Source organism: Canis lupus, chromosome 29, assembly GCF_011100685.1.
Source record: "Canis lupus familiaris isolate Mischka breed German Shepherd chromosome 29, alternate assembly UU_Cfam_GSD_1.0, whole genome shotgun sequence".
In the NCBI taxonomy this organism is placed as follows: domain Eukaryota; kingdom Metazoa; phylum Chordata; class Mammalia; order Carnivora; family Canidae; genus Canis; species Canis lupus.
Genome location: NC_049250.1, coordinates 35,696,227 through 35,716,470, shown reverse-complemented (window position 1 = coordinate 35,716,470; position 20,244 = coordinate 35,696,227). Strand labels below are relative to the sequence as shown.

At 37.0% G+C, this 20,244-nt stretch overlaps 1 long non-coding RNA gene across 1 annotated transcript in view; it reads left to right on the top strand.

The window, feature by feature from the left end:
- LOC111093093 overlaps nucleotides 1-19,650 on the top strand; it is a 103,300-nt gene extending 83,650 nt beyond the window's left edge. Inside the window, exons 6-9 of the long non-coding RNA XR_005381207.1 lie at nucleotides 5,480-5,584; nucleotides 6,133-6,383; nucleotides 13,956-13,997; nucleotides 15,633-19,650. This is a non-coding gene — a long non-coding RNA (uncharacterized LOC111093093). The remainder of the gene's footprint in view (nucleotides 1-5,479; nucleotides 5,585-6,132; nucleotides 6,384-13,955; nucleotides 13,998-15,632) is intronic.
- The last annotated feature ends 594 nt before the right edge of the window (nucleotides 19,651-20,244 follow it).

The window sequence follows — 20,244 nt, the reverse complement described above, 5'->3', positions numbered from 1 at the left end:
AGAGTTTCAAAACTTAGATGTTCTCAGTAGAATTTGTTAGGTCCTCTGCATCTTTCCAATTCTACTTTCCCTCCAGATCCCCGCCCCCCCCCTCCACCCCCGTCAGGTGGCATGGGAATGACCACAGGCATTATTAGAATTCATTAATGGGAAGTCGAAGAATTAGGGATACACTTAATTTGGGCTCCGTGCTATGCATTTGTGTGATTTAGAGCCACTTTCATGTATAGTGAAGTTATTGCTAGCTATGCTAATCCCAGAATAGCTTCCAGAAATACTTATTCATCAGTGGGCAAAGCTGTAAGTGGAGAATTTGGTTCTTATCAGTGCCTCACCACAATAGAAATGTGCACAGCACTGTAGCATTCGCAGTAAAAAGACCTACAGAAGTTCTCAGAAGTCCTGCGTTTGCAGGGCACACACAGGTAGCAGTACTGCAAACACAGCACACGTGTGTGTAGGCACGTGTTTTATGCATTCTGAGCATCAATTATAAAAAAAAAACCCAACTTTCGATTACCCATGACAGAGGAAAAACTAAATGATCATTTCATTCTCTTTATGTGAAAATTTAAAATACAACTATCATGCGAAGGAGGAAAGAGCATGCAGCCAAAAAAATTGAGAAAAAAGTACTGTGAGATATATCAGCAGATCATTAATAAGAACATTATGCTGTTTTGATTTTTTGATGCTTGTTCTGTTTGTCAACATTTTAAAATTTGTAATTTTGTTGTGATTCCTTCTCTAATTCTAAATAAACTTGTCCTCTCTATATTTAATTTTATATTCAAAATATTGTATTATTTCCCCTAAAAAAATCCGCCACCTAGTTGTGAGGCCTTCAGGCCCCATCAAACCTGAGCCCACCCCTGGGGGGCTCGAAGCTTCTTTGCACAGTGTGGCTCCATGTGTTGCAGAAACAAGAGGGTTTCCTACTTAGAGCCAATTAAGCATGGCTTTATTTTTGTCAATTTGAAACATGAGCATGGAATTTTAGAGCAGGAAGAGGCCAAAGATATAATCTAGCATGATATTGTTTTTCAGGTGAGGAAACTGAGGCTGAGCGCAATCATGGCTTTATCGGCTTTATCAAGTTCCTAAGCCTTGTTTCAGCAGGTGATCTATGGAACAGGGGGTTACCACAGTGCCCCAGGACAGCGAGAGTGACACGGGAATTCTTGAGAAGGTGCTGGCAGAGAAAGTTCCACAAAGTGATTTCAACCCCTTCACAGTTGGCTTGAGACTGGAGAGCAGAGGTGGACATAGATGCCTGAGTAAAGAAGAAGGCCTCCGACCAGAGACAGTGCTCTTCCAAAAAAGGGACTAATGTTTTTTAAGAAATGGTAGAAGTTAAATTCTTAACCACTTCCAAGAAATTGTAGCCTTAAAGACTTTGATCTTTAGATTATGGACAGACTTTTTATTTTTTAAGATTTATATTTATTTATTTATTTATTTATTTATTTATTTATTTATTTATTTAGGAGAGAGAGAGAGAGCACATGTGAGTGGAGGGAGAGAGAGAGAATCTTAAGCAGATTCCCCACTGAGGGTGGAGCCCAGTGCAGGACTCTATCTCATGACCTGAGATCATGACCTGAGCCAAAATGAAGAGTTAGATGTCAGGCAGCCCTGGGGTTGGGGGTGGGGGGGCTCAGTGGTTTAGCTTAGCCACCTGCCTTTGGTCCAGGGCATGATCCTGGGGTCCGGGGATTGAGTCCCGGGTCGCACTCCCTGCATGGAGCCTGCTTCTCCCTCTGCCTCTCTCTCTCTCTCAGTCTCTCATGAATAAATAAATAAAAAAAAAAAAAAAAAAAAAAGAGTTGGATGTCTAACCGACTGAGCTACCCAGGTGCCCCTATGGGCAGACTTTTATTTATTTTTATATTTTTATTTTTTTTAAGAATTTATTTATTTATTCATGAGAGACACAGAGAGAGAGGCAGAGACACAGGCAGAGGGAGAAGCAGGCTCCCTGCGGGGAACCCAATGTGGGACTCGTTCCCAGGACCCTGGAACCATGACCTGAGCTGAAGGCAGAGGCTCAACCACCAAGCCACCCAGGTGTCCCCATGCCAGACTTTTAATCACTGGGTTTACTGTATGGTACAATTAGTTCTCAAATGTAAAACTGTAATCTCACTCTTGATAAACGTCATTATTTTACCACTTTCATATTTATTTTATTTGACATTTCTTTCTCATTCTGTCTCTTTTTGTCTCTCTCTCTCTCTCTCTCCACACTCACACCTTTTGGAGTAGGTAGGGCAGTGTTTTTGTTTTTGTTTTTGTTTTTGTTTTAAAGATTTTATTTATTTATGAGACACAGAGTGAGAGAGAGAGGCGAAGACACAGGCAGAAAGAGAAGCAGGCTCCATGGGGGCGGGGGGAGCCTGACGTGGGGCTCGATCCCAGGACTCCAGGATCACACCCTGGGCTGAAGGTGGGCGCTAAACTGCTGAGCCACCCAGGGATCCCAGGTAGGGCAATGTTATTGGTAAAAAATTTGAGGTCCAAAGTAGCTAATAACAGGTTAGAACTAAGACTAGAAATGAGGCCTCCTAATCTTTCCAGGGTTTTCTCTTTATATCATAGGATCTCCAGGATTAACACAAGAAACCCCTTGTTTTATTTGCCTTCATTGACTTGACAAAAGCAGATCTAGTTTTATGTAAGAACAAGTAATTGCCACCTGGTGTGATTGAAGAGAGGTCAATCTTTCCCTAATGACAAGACTCTACCATCAATAACTCTTCCTTTATGTTCAACTTTCATATCTTTTGAATGTCCCAGAGGTATGCCTTTAGAGAAGAATTCCCAATGTATTTGTGTGAATGGATTTGTGTGCTTTATTTACTTCTTAGTTAAGTAAGGAAAGGAGAGTATCAGGACTTCTATTTCCTCTCATAATTATAATTTTTGATACTCATAAATTTTTTGTTATTACATTATAATTTACTAGTATTTTTCTTTTTTTAAGGTTTTACTTATTTATTTGACAGAGAGAGCACAAGCAGGGGAGCGGCAGGCAGAGGGGGAGCCATTGGGAGGCTCAGCAGGGAGCCCAATGGCAGGCTGCATCTCAGGACCCCAGGATCCTGACCTGAGTCAAAGGCAGACCCTCAGCTAACTGAGGTACCCAGGTGCCCCGGGATTTTTCTTTATCATTGAATATTCTATAATTGGAAGAATATTTTAATGGTCCTATTGATGATTTTCAGAATCACATCATTTGATCCATGCAGCAAATCACTGCTCATGTAACATTTCTGTCCATAAAAAGATTTTTTTTTGATTCTCATTCATGTCAAGAATTTTCTCGTTAATAGTTAGAGTCATCATAACAACTCTCATTTGTTTAGTTTTTATGTAATGAGATAACAAAGCACTAATCTTCCTTAATCTCATTTGGTCCTCCTGGCACCCCTGTGGAAAGAGCAGGGAAGTGATTACTATCAGCGTTTGGCAGTCCAAGAAACAGGCCCAGAGTAAGTTCATTGCCCATAGCAAGGAAGTAGCAAGACAATCAAAATTCTGACTGCAAGGCTGTTAGTTTTGCTTAAGGTCTTGTGCTTTACTTACTGAACTTTTTGCATTTCTGATGAAAACCATAGGCTCTATGCAGCGAAATTCACACGGAATGGCAAAACATGAATTAATTCTATCATTAAATGAGAGCCAGAGTGACTCAAAGTAGAATATATGGGTCACGAATTTTGGTGAAAGTGCTCAGTTCCCCAGAGAGTGAACACTATCAATAAATGCCACGGAAAGTGGTAAAGCAACTCTGCAAAGTAGATCCCACCTGTGAAAAATGAAGTTAAATGAGGAGAGGGATCTTTCTCATCTATGATAGGTTTCAAATGATTCTACAGTACAGCTTCCTTCCTTTTATGTACCTCAATACCATTGAAAAGAACAGGAGCAAACTCATTCTGATCATAACTTAGCCATTTTTTAATTTTCTTTCCACAATGCACAATCTCTAGGAAAACCATCACCACTGATCATCTGACACTTAAATATTTTGTTATCTCCTGTTGTAATCCAGTGTGCTGACTTCAATAACTGATAGTAATAGGCCTTGTTATATGGTGGTTTAAAGCCTTAAATTTTTTTTGATTGATGATTTTACTTATTGCTACTATTTTGAAATACTTGTAGCAGTTTATTATATTTTTTATCTTATCATTGATCACTCTTGCTATAGAGAAGTTCTAAATCAAAAGCAGAAAGAAATACAGGCTCTGTTATCTGTATCATGCTTAGAAATGCCCAGTTCCCTTGTATTAATGTGTTATTCTCTAGGACTCAAATTTCATGCTACAAATATTTATTTGCCTTGTCCTGGATGCAAACAATTTTATATTTTATCTGTTTTAGAAATCTTGTCTTTTTTTTTTTTTTTTTCAAGAATAGGGTCTCCAGGTATTTTTTTTCTGTTATTTATAATTTATTTGCATATTTGTTTGACCCAATATGTATATACTGATAATAGTCTGACTTCCTCAATATATATATATATAGTGGTTGCAGAATTACTAACACATACCCCAGTGAGAAACAAATTTACCAACTAGAGTACTGTGTTTGTGTATAATTCTTTTATCTTTAGCTTTATAGTCAAATCACTGTTTTGCAAGCTTACTTAGGTCAGCTCTTTTCTTACTCACTCCCGCCTGTGTACCTATGTTATTCATACACTTACATTTCTTTGTCGCAGACTGCATTCTATTTTAGATTCCTCTTATATCTTGGCTGATTTTTAAAAATTAACATAGAGTAAAATTTCCTCTTTGTGAAATACCGTTTCATGGAGGTTGACAAATGTATGGAGTCATGTATCCGCCATGACAGTTCCAATGGTTTTCCAAACTGGAAGTTACCCAAAGTCACTGGACCGTTTTTCATTGCTGCTAGCAATATTTAAGAATGCATCCTCCACTGGTTTGAGAATATGGAATCATGTCCCTCATAAATGAAGGTGGTATGAAAATTAAATGTGAAAAAAAAATGTAGAAACTGTAAATTGTGAAGGGTTACACAAAGAAGTGATTTTTATTCCAGTTGGTCATTTTATCTGAATGTCCTCATGGATTGTGGCCATATGGGGAAATGTCAACTGGAGGAGAGCCTGGTTTAATCAGCGTCAACCAGGAAGATAAAGATAAGTGCTTTAAACATCTGGCATGCTGTGTGTGAGAACCTCCTGTATCAGAATTTCCTGGAGCCTGGGAGACAGTTTAGAAATGGACAGTGACTAGACTCCCTATAAAAATAAAACTCTGACCCGCAATCTGTAGCAACCAGCCTAATAGGCCAACCTACTATGCAGAGTAACTAGCAAGGAAGTCAGACTATTATCAGTATCAAACAGCCCAGGAAGCCAAATAATAGCCCCTGTAACAATTGGCCCCAAGTGGCCAGGACTTAATAACTGACAGTGTCCTAATTTTTGCCTCTGCTTCTAATTTAGGATTAATGGGAGAAGGCCAAATATGGACCTCTAACAAGTCACAGAAGATGCCCCACTTCTTCTTAGCCTGCCTGCAGCTTTCCCATGTCAACAGTCTTCAATTGGGTATATCTGATATCTTAGTCTTCGGGGCTGCTATAAGAAAAATACCGTTGGGTGGTTTAAACAATAAATATTTGTTTCTCACAATTCTGGAATCTGGGCTGAAAGCTCAGACAATTTCAGTGTCTGGTGAGAGCCTGGCTCATAGGCAGCCTTCTTGCTGTGTTCTAACATGGCAGAAGGGGTGGGAAAGCTTTTGAGGTCTCTTTCCTAAGCGCTCCATCCTCATGATCTAATTACCTCCCAAAGGCCCTACCTCCTAATACCATGACATTGGGAGTTGAGGTTTCAACATTTGAATGTGGGTGGGGTGGGGTGGTGGTGGTGGTGGTAGAGAGACACCCAAAGAGTCAGACCCCAACACCTGAAGTCTTACCCCCCCAACACCCCCACCCCTCCTACCCCTCCACCCCTGGCCAGGATAACAGCTCTCTGCTTCTCTGCCTATCTCTGTCAAATGCAAGAGATAGGGCTCACTCCCTAGCGATAGCAAGCTCTGAATAAATAGCCTTTGCTTGCTCTCATTTAGTGTTCTTCGTTTATTTCCACAGGTGCTTTTTAAAAATTTATATTCCTAGGCCCTACTCCAGACCCATTGAATCAGAATTACTGAAGGAGAGGCCCAGATGTCTGCATTTTAAAGAAGCTCCCCAGGGTGATTCTTTTGCATATGAAATTTGAGAACTATTGCACCTAGTGCCACCCCACAGAACTTCCTCCTAAATTTTGCCTTGTTTAATATTTTTATAAATATTTGGATGAAGATATGGATGTGCTGATCAGATCTGTCATTGCCATAAAGGTAGGAAAGTTAGTGAATATGCTAGACATCAGAAGCAAAATGAATTTTGATCTAAAAAGCTGGAAACAGGACTGAAACTTAAGAAGATTATATCTTATAAGAGCTCATAGGACACTGTTAGAGTTTAATTTTATGTATATGTATGGGCATATATACTGGGCAGGGTTTGATTCATGGACCTATATATGAAAATGACCTATAGAAGTGAATTGGCAGGGTTTTTAAAATTTAGTATAATGAACAGATTTATAATTGCCAAATTTATTAAAAGAATTAATAATTTCATTGGATCCTGTGCTCGTTCGATGATCTAGACTATTATGTCTGGCTTGGGCTCCATATTTTAAGGAAAAACAGTGTATAAGGAATGATGTTCAAAACAGCTCAAACAACTGGGCATATTTACTCACCACTTAAAAGAATGTTATCTGAGGCTCAAACTCCTATTATTTAGGCATAATTCAGACTTTTGCATTCATATCAACTGTCCATTTTTTTGTGATATTTCTGTAAAATGTTCTAAAGAGATTCTGCTTACATTCTATCCTCAGGAGAGTTTAAAATGAATTTTATACAATCATGTAATTCTACAGGTGGGATGTGAATGCATACAAAAATTTAATGTGCATTTTTAATGTGAAAATATTCAGGCTTTTATCAGATTGACAGCAGGAGACTTGAGTTGTGCGTCTGTTATAGCTCTGACACTTTTCTTTCAACAGCCAAATGAGTATTACAATAGAGGTTTTCAATTTTCAAACTTGCCTACATTCTAGCTTACTTTCTAAGGATATGTATATATCCATATCCATATATATATATATATATCTCCATGGCCTGCTGTTGGTTTTTAACTTATTTCATTCTCTCATTCATTCATGCATTTATTCATTTTTGCATTTCTGTTTCTGTTCAATAACTACAAAGCACTTCCAATCGTGTATGCTATACAATGAGTAGCAAGGTACAGGCACTTCATAAAAAAAGGATTCAATTGAATGAGGAAATAAATACATTCAACCACATGATTGGCACATGATGGGGAGGGAGGCTCTTCACATGTACGGTGTCCTTGATTTGTCTTTAATCCTATGTGTCCCATATAGTAGTCCAGCCACATATGGCTATTGAGCACTTGAAATGTATCTACTTCAGGCTGAGATGAGCTGTAAGCTCCAGATTTTGAGGACTACCAAAAAATATATATAAATTATCTCATTGATGTTTTATGTTGACTGCATATTGAAATTTTAATATTTTAATATATTGAGTTAAAGTAAAATATAAAATTCCTTTCTCTTGTTTCTCTTATTTTTTAAAAAAGATTTATTAATTTATTCATGAGAGACATAGGGAGAGAGAGAGAAAGAGAGAGGGGGGCAGAGACAGAGGCAGAGGGAGAAGCAGGCTCCCTGCAGGGGGCCCGATGTGCGACTCAATCCCAGGACCTTGGGATCATGCCCTGAGCTGAAGACAGCCGCTCAATTGCTGAGCCACCCCGGCGTACCTCTCTTTACTTCTTAAAATCTGGATTCTAGAAAATTTAAAATTACGAATCTAGCTCTTAATATGTTATTTTTAATGTTTCTCCTTTTGAGGCAACATTAATGTTTATGAGCTCAGGCTTGGGTATTAAAAGTAGATTCATGTTTACATCCCAGCTCCCCAGTTGGCTAAGGCAGTGGTGAGACTTAACTGGAAGTATGATAACAATAACAATAGAGGTAAGAATCATTAACGCTTAAGGCAGCATTTGCTAACTGCCAGACCCAACTAAATGCTTTCCATATGTTAATTTGTTTAGTTCTTGCAAGATCCTTCAGGTAGTTACTATTATTATTTCCTTTTTACAGATGAGGAAACTGAATCACAAAGAGGTTGTATAAAAATATGTTAAAGTGCTTGAAACAGAAGCCGCTAATTATTTGTATTGTAATCATTTTGTTATACTCCCATTCTTGGGCTGAGCAGGATGTTGAATAGCTGAGGTGACGGTACCTGCAAGGCGAAAGGTAAAGTCAGTTCACAGACTGATAAGGTATGTAGATTAGGAAAAGGTTGGGTTAGGAATTTTGCTTCAATCAATGTCATAATTAACAAATGCTACAACAGTGGTGTTCTAAGGGGGTGATTTTGCAGGGTGTATATGACAGTATGTGGAGATGCATTTGTTGTCAAAACTCAGGGGCCGCTGCTGGCACCAAATGGGTAAAGACCAGGGATGGTGCTAAACTCCTGTGACGCACAGGACAGCCCCCAATAAGAGAGCATGATCTGGCCTCAAATGTCAGTAGTGTTCAGGTTGAGAAATCCTATATAAGAGTAGGAAAAAAAAAGGATGGCAGAAGGGATAGAAAGATGGAAGGAAGGAAAGAAAGGGAAATGGGGAGGGAAGAATGAAGGAAGGAAAAAAGGAGGAAGGAAGGAAGGAAGGAAGGAAGGAAGGAAGGAAGGAAGGAAGGAAAGAAGAGGAGAAGAAAAAGTTGATACACAGTCATTTTTCCAGGTTTGATCAGGGCTTTCTTGGAATGATGACAACAGAGCGGTATTATGATTCACTCTAATACGGCTACAACAAAAGTTTACACATTTATTATTCCAGTATAACCCTTAGCAAAGTTAGAGGAGGGGCAGTGAGGCAGGATCTGTCTCAAATGACTTTTTCACTCCGTGGAGTGATAACCCTGGGGCCATTTATTCCTGGCCAATGACAAGCTAATAAAACAAACCATTTATCTGATCCTGTGGTCTTTTTTTTTTTTTTTTTTGGCTATATATTAAGCAGTGCAGTATCAACCAATCTCTGTTCCCTCAAAAACTGCTTTTCTGCCTATAATTTTGAAGATTTCTTCAGTGTAGAATTGGACTACCTTTCTTTGGTTTATTTATTTATTTATTTATTTTAGATTTTATTTATTTATTCATGAGACACAGAGAGAAAGAGAGGCAGAGACACAGGCAGAGGGAGAAGCAGGCTCCATGCAGGGAGCCCGACGTGGGACTCGATCCCGGGTCTCCAGGATCACACCCTGGGCTGAAGGCAGCGCTAAACCTCTGAGCCACCTGGGCTGCCCCCTTTCTTTGGTTTGTTTGTTTGCTTGTTTGTTTATTTATTTATTTTTTATTTATTTATTTATTTATTTATTTATTTATTTATTTATTATTTTTCTTTCTTTGGTTTAGATGAGATTTGGGGAGTAAGCTGTGGACTGGAAAGAGTCATATAGGATTTTGCTTGTGAATCACTAATTTATCTCTATTTAGTGAGTTTTGCATAATGGCTTCAAGTGATGACTATTTCCTGGGGCTGGAGGGCCAGCTCCCTCTGAGAATGGATGCCTGAAAGCAAAAATGGTCTGGAAACAATTTCCCAAAGAACTTCCAAATAAGGCTGTTTTGGCTCTGAGGGAGTGCTTTGGAACTTTATAAAATGTGAAAATGTAAACGCGAGGGAGAATTCATTGTTTATAATGTTTAAAATTACATACTCTGTAATCTTTTTAGCAGTAAAACTCTTCCCATCAATGGTAATTTATGAGTGCTATTTCAAGAAGAGATCATTATATTGGTTTCTCTATATGTGCAACTCTAATTGAAAAATAAGAATCAATTGTATTAAAACACATGGATTTTCTATTGGCTTATTTTTCACGTGTCACTGACTTCATCTCTATAAATATGTAGCTCTACCCAAAACTGAAAATAATAAATAGAAATTTCCACCCTGTTTACTGGGATCCTTTCCTAACGTCATGCTTTGGTGTGGAACATATTTAAAGGCCAGTCATGAGGCAGAGAGGTGGAATGAAGTCCACCAGAGATGGCGAATTTTTCGTGGAAAAACTGCAATGACACCACAGAATCAACACAGTGAGTCAGTAAACACATTATGAGTCATTTATACTTTGGAATAATAAGCAGTCTTTACAAAAGAATGAGATTGCTCTGTATGCCTTGAGACAAGTAAAATTTTCAAGGCATTGTTAAATTGAAAACCTCAAGTTGCAGAGCAACTTGTAAAGATGATTTATTTATGAAAAAAGCCCTGAAGATACCTATGTCTAAGTACACACCTATGTATGCAAATATATACAATAGGATTAGAACAAAAGGCTGCACCCAAAGCACGGACTTGGGGTTGTGGGTACGAAGTGCAAGGAACTCCTGGATTTTTTTCTGAATATATCTGTTTTTATTTGAATTTTTTTATATAGGAATATAATTATGTATTATTGACATTAGATAGTGAAAAATGTTATTAAGAGCAATGAAAACATCTTCTTTATATTTCCTTGTTTTCATAATCTCCCATGTCTGGTTTTAGTTTAGGAAGGCAGACACCCACACGTATACACACACTCACACACACGCACACGCGCGATTACTTTGTATATCTAGAAATCACAGCTCTTCTGGAAATTTTCATTTTCTCCTTGGAAACTTTGAACGCAAAGTTGTTTGGGATGCATTCTTCAGTCAGACTTGTGAGGGAGGGGCTTCTGCTTGCCTAGGGAACATATTGAAAAGAAACACTTTTGTTCTTGCTCTTGTTTCTGGATGAGCATGAGGATGGGAAAGTGTGCTAGAACAGATTTGACAATCTGGGAAGTTGGCACCAGTGCAGTCAATTTTGAGGAAAAATGAGACTTAAAGTGTTGCAGAGTTATGTTTTTGCCCTGTCTTTTATTCAGTCCCGTGTGGCCTGACTCCACCACTACCCTCAAAGGAAGGGCCTCGGGACAAAGAACTTGGACTTGGGCTCTAGTGCTCCCCATACCCCAAAAGGCTTGTTTATTGACGCCTGAAGTGGTGATATTTTGGTCTTGAACCTGATGAACAAAAGACCATGGAGAGTGGTCTCTGTGGGAGACAGACAGATGGGGTTAGTGGGACAGCAATGGAAGAGAAGCTAAAACCTGTGCTCCTGCTCTAGTTATAGACCATGGGTATGTTCCCTAACCTCTCTGAGTCTCGATTTCCTCATCTTTAGGGTGGGGTTAATCACTCCTTTGCTTATTTCACAGGATGCTGGGGAAAGAAATGAGATCTGTGTGGACACATTTTATAAGGAGGAGCTCCTTCTGTATATCTCAATATCAGAATTTGACAGATTGTTTTGTAATTATCCCTTTTGAGTTGTATCCCCCACTGAATTTTGAACTCTATAAGGTTAGAGGCTGTATCAGGCTAAGGATGTTTGCATCCTTAGCTTGACACAGAGTAGGCACTTAATAAATGTTTCCTGCAAGATTGCCAATTATTGAAATACAAAATAATGGAGCCTTAAAGTTAAGGAATATAAGACTCCAATGAAATGATTTTGGGGTAGGACCATGGACTTTTTTCCAGAATGGAGCACAGGAGAACTAATTTCCTTTTCTACAGCACTTCTTAAGAAAACACAGCATACTATGAGCTGATTGTGGTGAAAAAGGAATATAAAATTATCACCCTTAGTTTATTTGTATTTGTTTAGCTCATTTGGTTATAGCGCTTTCCAGTGTTTTTCACATTGTGGTCTGCATAGAAAATGACGATATTTGTGTGGCACACAGAGTACTTAGGTTCAATGTAGTGCCAAGGGATGTGGACTTTGCATGCCCTCCACTCCTCCCAGTCATCCTGAGAGCTAAGAAAGAACCAGAAACCATATTTTGCCACTTGTAACCATTGACAACAAAGCAGTTGAGAAACCCCAGGTTAGAGCATATATTGGGTTGCCCAGTGTCCACCGAGAGTCTCATAATTTGGAAATAAGGTCTTTGCAGATTCAATTAGTTAATACACAAGGAGTACTCTACATGATGGCAGAGGCTATCAGAAATTTGAATGATTTATCTACAAAACAGGGAATACCAAAAGTTGCTGGCAACCACCAGAAGCTAAGAGAAAGGCATGAAACAGAGTCACCCTCACCCTCCTTCCTCCAGAAGGAACCAGTTTTGCTAATACCTTGATTTTTTGTATTTCTGGCCTCTAGAACTGTGAGAGAGGAAAAAAAATCTGTTCTTTTAAGTCACATAGTTAATAGTAATTTGTTGTGCCAGCCCTAAGAAACTAATATAGAGCATAATAGACAATACATCAAGATCATGGATATATATATATATATTTTTTTTTTGATCATGGATGTTTTTTGAAATAGACCAAGTTTGCCAATGTCTGCCTAGCCATGTACCAATAACAAAGAAGAATCCATGGTTCCCTCTCATTACAATAATCTATAAAATACATTTCATTTGACACACAATAGGATCTACTGTGTAAACCTGGTGGTGCTGTGAAAATGCCTTAGATAATTGTTTCTCAAAGTCTGGTTTTGGGGACGCCTGGGTGGCTCAGTGGTTGAGCATCTGCCTTTGCCTCAGGGCGCAACCCCGGGGTCCTGAATGGAGTCCTGCGTCAGGCTCCTGGTGGGGAGCGTGCATCTGTCTCTGCCTCTCTCTGTGTCTCTCATGAATAAATAAAATCTTTAAAAAAAAAAAAAAAAAGTCTGGTCTTCAAAATAGCAACAGCAGTAGCATCTGGGTACAGATTTAGAAAGAAAAATTCTTGGCCCTTCCTAGACCTACTAAATCAGAAACTGAAGGTAGGGCCCAGCAGTCTGGTTTAAAAAGCTCTGCAGGGGATTCTAAAGCTTTGGCCACCTTGGAAAAGTGTCACACCTGTTGGAAGAGAGAGAGATTGAACTCAATTTTGCTGACTCTAAAGATGGGAGCATTTTTAAGTGCTGGGATGAATTAGTAGAAAAGTATTGCAGGTTATAAGGGGGGATTGGTCAACGTGACTAGACCATCTGTATGTGCAGTGGGGTACTTCGTGGAAATGAGGCTCCCACCCTCCCCCAGAGACTGGGATAGAAGGGCACTACCTTACTTGATGATTGTATTTCAAAGGAATGGTTCCCGGGTTCTCGAGAAACATGTTCCTGATATATGAAAATGGCAAGAGTCTGGGACAAAATTATTTACATCTCAGAATGGCAGAGTAAGAATTTACAATTGCAAAATTTCTAAAGTAAATAATCTCAGAGAAGGGAGGTCAAAATCCTAAAGTCAGTCAGGAACCTACCTAAGTTGAGGGGAAATTCAGGTGGTCTTGGCCAGGTGCCCTCTGAATTTTTTTCCCCACATGAACATTAAAAGAGACTTGTCAGGATGCAGACACCCTCTTGGAGATTCTATTAAGATTCTTGACATTATAAACTTAATTTTGGAAGTACTAATTTTTTTTCTTTCATCAAGAAAAACTGTCCACAGTCTTCCATTTTCTCAATTCTCCTTTCATATTAAAGTTCTTCAGTAAATTTTGATGGTATGTTTCATTTCTGTCCTATATAATTCTAATAGGCCTTCTTCCTAGATACTCAATATTTGGGGCATAGTATTTTTTTTTCATTATATTTTTCTCAAAGGTCATTCTGGTGTATTAGAAAATTACTTATTTTTGTTACTTTTACTGAATTATAACTTATAAATATTAGTTACCTTTGAATTTTCTAGGGAGATAATGATGCCTGAAAATAATGGCATAGCAACATTCCATTTCAATATTATATTTTTTATTTTATAGGTGAAACAGAAGGAATAGAGGGATTCAATTTGGTGATTTCTAGTAAGTGATAGATCTGAGATTTTAAGTATTCTCTAATTCCAAGAGTGTTTGTTTATGCTATACTCACACTCTTCTTTAGGCTTTATTTTTCCAGATGCATTTATTTGTTCTCTAAGTTTTTATGTCATTGTGTATGTTAGGTTCATCGTATGTAGATGACTCTGAAAAAGCAACACAAAGAAGTGTATGTATCTTGTCAATAAATACTGATAATTGATTAGAAGTGACAACTGAAAAGGATATAACTGTTTGACTCAAATAGCCTAGTGGCTTATTGGGCATATTGTTAAGTCTCTGATGGTTGATTAATACATCACCTGTCTCCAACCCCCACAATTACTGCCAAATTTTTAAAAAATTGTGGAAAGATGTAATTATATAACTAAAAATGCTCATGAAATTAATATATTATTTATAAATATTAAAGCCTTTATAATATAGGTTATAGGGGGACTGAACAGGAATATTCAGCTTGTCTTCAGGTTTCTTTAATATTTTTTGTAGGCTGCTTGCCATGATGACTAATATGCTACAACTATGCTGTTATGCATTAAATATCATGGAAATGTACATCTGCACTGGATTTTCCTTTCTCCTTTGTTGCTTTGTTTCTTAAAGTGCTGAGTCCCGCTAAAAGTTTTGGATTGAAATCAAATCTGGAAAGCTTTGGCAATGTTGCTGAAATGATATCCCAGTATATTATCCTTTAATGAAACAAGTATAGAGGGTTGATTGATTTATGGAGCAATTTTTTGCATCATTACCTGTCTTGATTGTATACAAATCGTTTTTTATTCTCACTGTTTTGAAAGAACCGTTTTAATTTTAATATGTTTATTTCGAAATCTGATATCTTAGTTGGCAACAGGATTAAATCCTACAAAAGTTTTTATACACAATTCTTCTGAAACCCAAGAAGATGTTTATTAATTTTCAGATACTTTAATTGTATTGCCTAAATATAACATTTAACTAAAATATGCTTTTTTGCCTTTCTGCTCTAAAGCTGGGTTTTCTATTGCTTAATCTAATTTTAACTTGTGTGGCCATAATCACTTTTTAAAAGCATATGTTAAAAGATTCTTCCAGACGCACAAAATATGCCCATCATAGTAGCGATGTTTTATATTGCATTTTAGAGTTTAATTTTTAAACTGGAGTGTGATTTCAAATGAGTGTTATTCCCAGAACATAATGTAAGAACTACCTTTTTATCTAGCCTGTTTTTTAACTCGCTGGCATGGTTGGAATTTTTAACACTGACCATGTGGCTTTGATGAGGCTTTAAAATATCATACTGCAATTTGGAAAAGATAGGCAGTTTTCTTCTTGGCATCTGCTGAGTAACCCTTGTCTCTGATGACTCATTGAGTAAATATTACAATTAATAGAAACCCTAAGCATTCAATATACACGTCTGGGTTTTGGTCCTATTTACCTTCATATATTAGGTGAGCCTAGAAAAGAGCAAACTGAAATCTGTGTTAATACAGCTCTCAGGAACTGTTTTGGTTGATTTCCCAAAGCCAATCAAAATCAGTTCAATGAAAGAGCAAAGTCAAACGAATAATTTGTCATCAAGCACACCTTACAAGAGCAATCCTGATACTGAACTTTTCCCTTTATATCTGATAGGACTTCAGACCTGGCCTTGGTATATAACCTTATATTGGTGCTGAAGACGATTAGAATTTCTTTCGACGCTGAATGCATCTAAGAAGGCTGTACCAGACACTCTACCGATATTACTTATTTGTGACCTGATTTAACCCTCAAAATAGCCCTGTAAGGCATGTATTATTACCATTTTATTGATAAGTAAACAAATGCAACGAAGTTGACAGACTTGCCTAATATCACATGTGTGGGAAATGACAGACCATTAGAACCTAAGTATGACTCCAAAGCTGTGCGCTCTTTTCCTAAGTCATATCAGAACTTTGACTACTTGTTTCTACCCTGTAACTAAACACAGTAGGTGACTTTCTTACTTTTTCTAAATACAAAATAAAATTAAAGTCTGTGAATGATTTATAAGAAAAATATGTTGAAATCTATGTCTGTCAAGAAAGATATTGCTTGGCATCATTCAGAAACCTTGTCAGAATGTTCTCAATTCTAAAGTCTGAGTCACTGCTAAGAATAAAAACATGAGTTTCCGGTTTAATCTCTATGGGTATCACAATATAGCCTCCTGATCAAATTAATGAATAATGGCAAAATAGGCACTTTATTTCATACTGTGTAGCATAAGACACATTCCTAAAGGGTCAGCAGTGCCATTTGTTACAGACAGTAGCTTCCAAAGATTCTCAAGCAATTCACATTTCAACCATTATTTCTTGAAAACATGCAATTTCTTGTGTATGTTAAGTGAATGAATGTCCTTAAAAATTTTTTTCTCCCTGAACTATTCCATCAAATTTTACCTTAAAAACTGGCAACTTTCCTTTCAACCAGAATACACTCAGAGAACTTTTGAGAATAGTTAACTCAGACTGCAGAAGCAGATAAGACAATTTGTGCAACTCTCCCTGGGGAAGAGAATTTTACTGCTTACTAAGAATCTGGATTGCGTCATTGGTAAGCTAAATGGACATCAATATATTTTTCTGAATCCTCGCACGTTTTTGTAAAGGAACAAACATCACAAGGGTTGTAGGCTGATTATTTTGCGTCATTTCAAGGTCATTGTGTCTTTGTACAGCCTAGGTATGTAGCACATCAGTGACTTATATACTCGCTAGTCATTGAACTCTATTTACCAAACCTGTGAATAATTTTGTAGCCAACAGTGTGTCAGGTATTTTATTTCTTCATTGGTTACGTTTGTGAGTTATCTCTAACATTTAGCATTTTATTTAGTTTCTTTGTTTTTTATAATGATTTATCAAAGATCAGCTCTGAGTGATATGGTTGTTTCTGATTGTTAGTTGAGTTTTAGATTCATATTTGGTTGTGGGGCCGTTGAGGGTATGCTTGTGTGTGCAGAGGGCTGTGGATAGGGTGGATTAGGTCATGTGCTGTGCTTTAGTTGATATTTCACTTATTCTTTTTTGATATATAATATATATATTATATATATATTACCATTTATTATAGCATATCTCAGAACATACTCTAATTTCTCCAAGTATAGGAATAAAACCTGACCAAATGAACACTGTTTTGCTAAGAATGGAAGAAGTTTATTAGGAGAGATGGATTGACTAATTTGAGTTTCTGTTTCTTTGAAAGCAACTATTTAATTGAATAGTTACCTTCTCTCCTTAGCAAACACTTCCTGGTTATCTCTACCTTTTAACAAGGTTTAGCAATTTTATGGCAGTCACTGAAATACAAGGCACTAGTTTACTGGAGATTTTATGTGATAATGGTACCTCTTGAAAATGAGGTTTCCTCTTACAAAAAAATTGTTTTGATCTTTACCAATCTAGCAAATATATTGAGAATAAAATGTTGTATGAAAGAGTTATAACACTCTATTGCTTTTTTGACATCTTTGTTTGTTGATAAATGCTAAAAGAGAAAAAAAATCTTGTCTTTTATCCAAAAGAGAAAAGATATTATAGTATCATCAGTCTCCAATATAAGATTACAAGTGAGGCATTACCTTTATTTTGAAACTTTAATAAAAAACATTTTCTGGAGAGATGTTAAAGATAGAATTTGCTTTGAATATCTGTGTAATATAGTTTATGAAAGTAAAAGAAATCCAACTATTTGTGTGCATGGGCATTTCTATTCAGAAATACACTATATAATCACTACACTAAAAGTGCAATAGATGTCAAGGTAAGTACAACAGAAGTAGGAACTCAGTGGGTCCTACATCTAGGTCACTGCGGTTCTAGAAATCAGCTCTTTGGCTGTTTTTCTCCACTCCATTAAAACATTCATAACTTTTCTTTTCAATATTGTTTATTGTTGATTTCTGCTAACACACTGGGGAAGGAGGTAAAGGACTGCCTAATATGACAAAATCATCTCCTTCATTCAATATGTCTTCCACATATGAAGTCAAAGACAAAAAAAGAACATCTTTTCTTTAGACTGAGAGTACTGGAGATTCTTTTCAAACATGGTTTCAACAATAAACAAGTGCTGTCTCAGTCCTTTAAAGACGACAAAATTGGTATCATCAAGAAGTGTGCTGACATTTTTCTTCTTACTAAAAGCCAAGAAAACACTAACCACTCTATCACTATCCAAATTCTTACTGACTACTATTTAAAATAAGCAATGGACAAAAAATTGCCACTCTCAGGGGTGTGTGCTGGAGAAGATCCAAGAACAGCCACTGACTGTTCATGATTACACTTGTTACAAAATTGGCTATTTCATACCTAGGGACACCTTTGATTTCAACATTATCTTTCATTGAACAATATCCCTGAGAGGGTGCTGGCAATAATTAAAGCAGCTCTTCAATTGTACCCATGTTTCAGTGTATGTGAGAATTAAAGTTCTTGCTGCACCTATGGATTTGCTATAGGGAAAAAAAAAAAAAAAAGAATGAGATGAACTCTAGGGGTCTTTTGGGAGTGAAGGAAAGGAAGGCAAAGATGCTATGTAAACATTTCAGAGTAAAAAGACAATTTAGATTAACAGTTAAATGCATAGCTTTGAAATTAAGCAAGCCGAATCCCAGGACTACTATATTTTAATATATGAACTTCTACAAGTTAATTACTCTCTGATAGTCTCAGTTTGTGCACCTGTAAAATGACCTTATAATAATGACCTATTTCATAGGAATGTGGTAAGTGTAAATGAGATTGTTTATATGAAGCACTTGTACAGAGGACTCTCAATGCTATCATCATCATCACTGAGACATCTAGGAGTTTATTTTGAATGCTAGATTCAAGAAGGGTAAAGGCCATTTTGGTAACCTCAGTTCATAGACTATCAGAAACATATTCTACTTTAGGGTCTTGATTTTAGTAAATATACCTGGCAGATGTATATCGATTCTTGACTTTGACTATCCCGATGTACTCTCTACTGGTCTGTTGTTTTTAATAAGGAACTTTAGAAAGCAACAAAAGGGATACATTATTCAGACGAAATGAGGATATATACAAAACATTTATATCGCTTATGAGTTATATTTTATGTGTTAATCAACTGAATGTACATATTGGTCTTGTATGTATTTCTTTTTTTATGAAATGATGATTGAAACCTGAAGGTGACTCTTCTGGTGATTTTTTAGAGACTTTTGGGCTAAATAGGAAGATTTGGGAATGTGCAGAAGTTTTGGCTTCTCTCAAATAATGCCACTTGATTAGTTACCTTTTTGCTTATACCCAGAATATTAGATGGAAATATAGCACAGGTGAGATAGGGGTACAAGAATTTCTAATTCCTTCCCATTTGAAGCTCTGTATGTTTCATGTTTCATAGCTTTAGGCCTTGAGATTTACAAATCATGCTCAAAAGTTTTACTTCTTATGAGGCAGTAATGAAATAAGGATAGAATAATGTTCACAGCTTAAAACAAAGCATTGATATTATTTCTCTAGCAAAAACTCTCAACTTTTGTATCTTCAACTTGTTTGCTGTTGAATGGTTGCCTAAGAACTTTTTTTTTTTTTTTTTTTAAATTAGGACAAACTACTGTAGTGCTCATAGTGGTTTTGACAATTAGTCATTTGCCTTATATTCTTTTTAATTTAATAAAATAAATTTTAATTACAGACTCATATTTGATTTAATCATCTCTCCTCTCTAGAAATACTCTGTGAGGGATCCCTGGGTGGCGCAGCGGTTTGGCGCCTGCCTTTGGCCCAGGGCGCGATCCTGGAGATCCGGGATCGAATCCCACGTCAGGCTCCCGGTGCATGGAGCCTGCTTCTCCCTCTGCCTGTGTCTCTGCCTCTCTCTCTCTCACTGTGTGCCTATCATGAATAAAAAAAAAAAAAAAAAAATTTAGAAATACTCTGTGAAATAACCTCTTTTTTATTATAGAAGTATAAAAATTTAAGGGATAAAAGTTCAAAAATAGATCTCATGTCAATATGGCAGACAGAGCTAAAAAAACTCCCTTTTCCACTTCAGCCATAGATTAGGTTGATCATTAGACTACAATAATATAGAAGTAGTGTCGAATGGAAGATCAGAGTTAAAGTATTCTATGGTCCTTGAATTATTCAGGAAGAGAATAGAGATATTGATTAACTTGAAATCTTGTTAAGTATCCATGTTAAAAATTTAAAATTAGCTATTTAAAGAACAGAAATAG